We start from the raw sequence: 6,354 nt of genomic DNA on the forward strand, positions 1-6,354 counted from the left end.
CCAACTATTGTTAATACTAGTAGTGTAAGATGAGTTAGGAGAGAGCCTTCTGCTTGTCTATTCCCACTTCATCATTTCAGATTGGATTTCTACCAATGATTCAGAATGTTGTGGATTCCTTCACATTGGCCTGCAGGAAAATGATAGTTGACGCCCTTGCTAAGGCTGCAGTTAAAACTCAAGATTCCGTTCAACATTGTATCTATCAAATAGGCCCTTTAATCAATGCATAAAAGTTCGTTATAAGGCAAATAGAACACTGGAATTTATTTATTGAAGGGGGCCTGACAGCTGAGTGGACAGCGTCCGGGATTCGTAGTCCTAAAGTTCCGGGTTAGATCAACGGCGAAGCGGAAACAAATGAACAGTTTTTCACCCTGATGCCCTGTTCACCTAGCAGTAAATAGGTACCCCAGAGTTATACAGTTGCTAGGGGCTGCTTCCTGGGGATATGTAACAAAAAGGAGGCCAGGTCGAGGACCGGGCCGCGGGACGCTAAACCCCGAAATCATCTCGAGGTAATCTTGAGCTCATCTTGATGATTTCGGGGCTTAGTGTCCCCGTGGCCCGATCCTCGACCAGGCCTTCACCCTCAGGAAGCAGCCCGTGACAGCTGACTAACATCCAGGTACCTATTTTACTGCTAGGTAACAGGGGCATAGAGTGAAAGAAACTCTGCCCATTGTTTCTCGCCGGCGCCCGAGATCGAACCCGGGACCACAGGATCACGCGTACAGTGTTCTGTCCGCTTAGCCGCCAGCTCCCTTAGCCTGCATCTTAACCTGAGGTATCTTATCTTGATCTTTTTGGTATGATTTCGGGGCTTTTTAGTGTCCCCGCGGCCCGGTCCTCGACCAGGCCTCCACCCCCAGGAAGCAGCCCTTGACAGCTGACTAACATCCAGGTACCTATTTTACTGCTAGGTAACAAGGGCATAGAGTGAAAGAAACTCTGCCCATTGTTTCTCGCCGGTGCCCGGGATCGAACTCGGGACCACAGGATCACAATTCCAGCGTGCTCTCCTCTCGGCCGACTAACTCCCTTCAAAGGTAACCTGAAGATTAGTAATAGAACACCTGGTGTTGGGTCAATTATGGGTCAATAGGTTTTCTGTAGTTACCTTCATTCTTATGTTCATAATAGAAGTAGGATCCCTTAATTGTTTCAAGCGTATCTTGTAACTATATCATCATTACCTAGCCTTAAAACCTTACATTTGTCAGCATTAAACTGCATCTGCCAATCTTTTGACCATTTCAAAACCCAATTTAGATCGTCTTGAAGTGATAGCGAGTCTTTCCATGTTTATTTCCCTCCAGATTTTTGTATCAGGAAATTTGGAATATTGTTGCTGAAACCTGAATCTAAATCATTTATATATATTATGAATACCAGAGATCCCAGAACAGAGCCTTGAGGCACTCTACTTACAACATTTTCCCACTCTGACTTAACCCCCATTTATACCAACTCTAAGTTTCCTTTGGTATAGCTATATTAGTATAATATTAGTATAGACATAGCATAATGTTCCTAGTAGATAATCTTGGTATAGACCAAAAGCCGTCTGTTTTCTGTTTTTTATATTCTTTATAGTTCTCGATTATTACCTCTTTTTTTGGTATATTTAGCAAGTGTTTAATGAACAGTTAGTTTGTCTGTAGAGATGAATCCCTAAATTATAGTGCTGTAACTAAGAACAAAGTATTCAATAAATGTGAAATTTTAAGTTAAACATTTAAAACAATGGTCTCTTAGAAGAATTTGTTTTCGACTTTTACCTTAACATGAATTCCAATTTGCCTACTGATGATCCTAGACGCGCCTTAGTCGACTGCGTCACGACATAAGTTCTTAATAGATTGCTGCGCTGGACGTAAGTTCGAACCCTTATCACGGCCCTTGTGGATTTGTTCATTTGATGTATCACGCTATTGTGATTTGTGTGTAACGTTAATTCAACGTTGAATCAGTGTTTATTCAACGTTAAATTAACGTTAATGAAGGTTGATTCAACATCGAACCAACAACACCACTCTTGGTTTCTGTGGCCGCTGGGAAATGGTTGATGATGTGAGATGAAGACTTCAGGGACAAAGCTAGACTTATTTACTGGGTTCAGAGATCTACGTGACTCAGTGATAGATATCACACTGACACCCACTATCTGTTAATTTGCATCTGATATAGAGATTCTGGTGATATAGTTGTCAAATTAAGAGTTTTCAAGGTCACGGATTCAAGCTGTGATAAGAAAAGTGTCCTCATGAGCGAGTCGTCTCATCCTCAAAACACTGGCTTCGCAAAATGATTCTTTACGCTGTGGTGCGGTCTGCCGGCTGCCCCTCAGCCCGTCTTCCAAACTAAGACCCAAAAGTGATTCCATGCACCCGCCAAACCCCCTGTCTATGAATGAAAAACGGTTTACACACAACTCTCAACTGATTTCGTTCGAACACTTCCGGAACAAGTGCTTCACTGACGAATTTTGTTTGAGCCACAACGCTGTAAATGCTTCGCAGATGTCAAGCCGCCTGCTATCGCTGTATCTATCGATGATTTCTGTGTTGTTTGTTAAAACTTCTCTGGTGATGGTCTGGTTGTGGGAAGAGATTATATGTTCCTTAATGGAGTCCTGTTGCTTATGCATTATAACAATGCATATATATATACATATATATATATATATATATATATATATATATATATATATATATATATATATATGTATATGTATATATATATATATGTATATATATATATATATATATATATATATATATATATATATATATATAATATATATAATATATAATATAATATTTTTATGTGTGTAAGGGTACCACCTCTGGTGCCAATGTGGGGACCCATAGCCTCGGAGAAGAAAATAAAAAGTATTCAGAGGAGACCTTGTGGTTTCTCACTGAACACTAATATTATCTTCTCCTTCCACCTCCATTCTTTTGTATGTACACATATATATTTGTTTTATTTGAACTTTGTTACAAAAACGGAGTTACACATAGGGTACAAAGATGGTTATCATAGGTTGTCGAGTTCCTCCAGCTCCTCAGATGGCGGACAGGAACCCTGAATGCAGTGCGCATTTCCCCTCTGTATCGCCACGCTGAGGCGCTGGAAAAGAAAGCTGGCAGCTATAGGGTCCCTTGTTGTTTCAATGAACCTAGAACCCAGTTTCTTCAAAAAACTGGTAGCACTTTTACCCCAGGCGCCGATTGTCTCAGAAGCAATGGGGACCAAATTGTAGTGGTGATCCAGTTCTCTGTACTTACGGGATTTGGCTGCTTCCCTGTGGGTGGCAGCGCCACCTGGTTGTGCAACACTAAGATCAATGTAGGTGTTAGCCAGGGTTGATACGCATGTGTAGTCTCATACCAACTGCTTGCCATTCTTCCAGGGGTTCACTGTGATACCATCCGGGCGACCAATAAGAGCATCAGAGTTACGGGGCGTTAGGTAACGGGCTCTCTTTCAGCTGGGCATCCAGCTGTGGTGAGACTCCTCTTGATGATGTCGTTAATTTCACTGTGCCTCGAATGCCATCCCCCCTGTGCTTTGGCAGAGTAGGCCATGGTGGCCGTACCTGTCAGCCACCACCTCGCCGCAAAGTACACCTATATCTGGTGTGGATTGGGGCAACAAGGCGGAGGGCCACAGCAAATTCGGAGGGCGTGTGGTGTGAGACGCGTGCCAGTTGCCGACATTGGGGTTGCTAACAGGAAATCCCCTGCATGTGGGGCTGCTTACTGCTGTGAGGCGAGCAATGTCGTGTTGTGTTGTTGCAGCACCCAGGCACTCTGCAGCAACTTGGTCTACAATGGGGCCATCCCAGCTGGATTGCTTGTGGGCTTTCGGGGATGGTGGTTGAGGTGATGGGCCTGCACGAGAGGCCCACTCTGTGGCACAAGCGCGTAAAATTGGGATCATGTACACCTGCCAGCTGATGTAAGTGGGCAGGTAGAATTTCCTTCACAAGGTCGTCGGATGCCGATAAGGAGGACAGGAAGGCTGGAACAGCGATTTGCGTTGCTGTTCGAACTCCGAGACCCCCAAGTCTTACGGGAAGAGAGGCTTGTTTCCATTGTAGGTCATCAAGAGAGGTTAAGGGGTTTTTCTAGCATTGATTTCAGTAACCGGTCATACTCACCTAGTTTTTGGGCTACTGTAAGATGGTGAACACCTCAGAAAGTAAGTTAACCTGGGGAGGGACAGACATCTGGTGATGAGGTAGAGTGCATCATGAGCATCAATATCCTCAATCCTCCCATCCATCCTCTTAAGGTCGGCGATTTTCTTATCAAGGACCTCCTCGATGGCTTTCAACCCCAGGGGAGCTCCTAGGAGTGTGCTGTCTTCAGGTTTAGTTTTATGGATATTTGGCAGAAGACCCTCTATTCTCTCTACGATGCCCTGGTTGGAACATATAATTTCACATTTAGAAGGGTTCAGGGTGAGGCCTAAAACTGCACCTTTATGTTAGTATATTTTGGTAGCAGTCTTTCCTGTAGACATATATTATTAAATATGACCGAAAAAGTAAGATCAATAATTCTAACACGAATTTTCTCAATATTTCGTATGTTTCTTTTCACTGTTGATGGTAATTGAAAAATCAATTCTCCAAATAAAAATGAATTTTGGAGAATTGATTTTTTCAATTACCATCAACAGTGAAAAGAAACATACGAAATATTGAGAAAATTCGTGTTAGAATTATTAATGTTACTTTTTCGGTCATATTTAATAATATATATATATATATATATATATATATATATATATATATATATATATATATATATAGTATATATATATATATATATATATATATATATATATATATATATATATATATATATATATACATATATAGATATATATATATATACATATATATATATATATACATATATATATATATATATAATACATATATATAATATATATATATATATATATATATATATATATAATATATATATATAATATATACTAATATATATTAATATAATATATATAATGTAATGTACACGCATCACAAATAATGTGCATATTACCGAACATTCTGAGTAAAAAAAGTGTACATTTCTTAGGATGTGAAGGAACTACAAAAATAACAGACACCAGAGAGCAAATGAAGATACCAGACGGTCAGAAATGAGTATCTCAGTGTTAGAAGAGAAGCTGAGAGTCCGTATGAAAATGACATAGCAAATAAAGCCAAGACCGAACCAAAACTGCTCTACAACCATATAAGGAGGAAAACAACAGTGAAGGAACAGGTAATGAAACCGAGAAACGGGTGAGGACATATACGCAAAGAATGAAAATATGTGTGAAGAACTCAATAAGATATTCCAGGAGTTCTTCGCAATAGTATGAGGAGAAGTCCCTGAACTAAGAGAGGTTGCAATAAAACAGGCAGCGTTGGAACATTTCGAAATTACCAAAGATGAGATTAGGAGGTATCTGTTGAATCTGGATGTGAAAAGGGCTGTTGAACCTTATGGAGTCTCACCATGCATACTAAAAGAGTGTGATGAAGCACTTTGCTTGCAACTCTCCATGGTTTTCCATAAGTCACTGGAGACGGGAGACCTACCAGAAATATGGAAGACAGCTAATGAAGTCCCAATATACAAAAATGGTGACAGGCAAGATGCACTAAACTACAGGCCAGTGTCCCTAACTTATATACCATGTAAGGTGCATGCGAGAAAAAATACCTACTGACACATTTGAAGAGAAGGGATTTCATGAGACACGACCAACATAAGTTCATGGATAACAAATCTTGCCTCACAGGTTTATTAGAATTCACGACCAGTTGGCAAAGATTAAACAAGAAAGAGAAGTGTGGGTGAGTTCATTTTCTTAGACTGACAGGAAGCCTTTGACAAAGTACCTCATCAGAGGCTGTTGCGTAAATTGGAGAAACAGGCAGGACTAACAGATATGGTACTACAGTGGTTAAGGAAGTGCCTAAGCAATAGGAAGCAGAGAGGTACTGTAAGGGGTCAGATCTCAGAATGGCATAATGTCATCAGCGGAGTGCCACAGGGGTCTGTACTCGGACCTATCCTGTTTCTGATATATACAAATGATCTTCCAGTGGGTATTGACTCATTTCTGTCAATGTTTGCTGACGATGCCACAATTATGGGAAGGAGTAAGACTGGAGGACAGCATGAGGTTACAAGATAACCTGGACAAACTGAAGGAATGGTCCAACAAATGGCTCTTAAAGTATAACTCAAGCAAATGAAAAGTAATGAAGACAGGTGCAGGGAGCAGGAGGCCAGTTACAAGGTACCATTTGGAAGATAAAATAGT

This window comes from Procambarus clarkii, chromosome 56 (genome assembly GCF_040958095.1).
Source record: "Procambarus clarkii isolate CNS0578487 chromosome 56, FALCON_Pclarkii_2.0, whole genome shotgun sequence".
Taxonomy (NCBI): domain Eukaryota; kingdom Metazoa; phylum Arthropoda; class Malacostraca; order Decapoda; family Cambaridae; genus Procambarus; species Procambarus clarkii.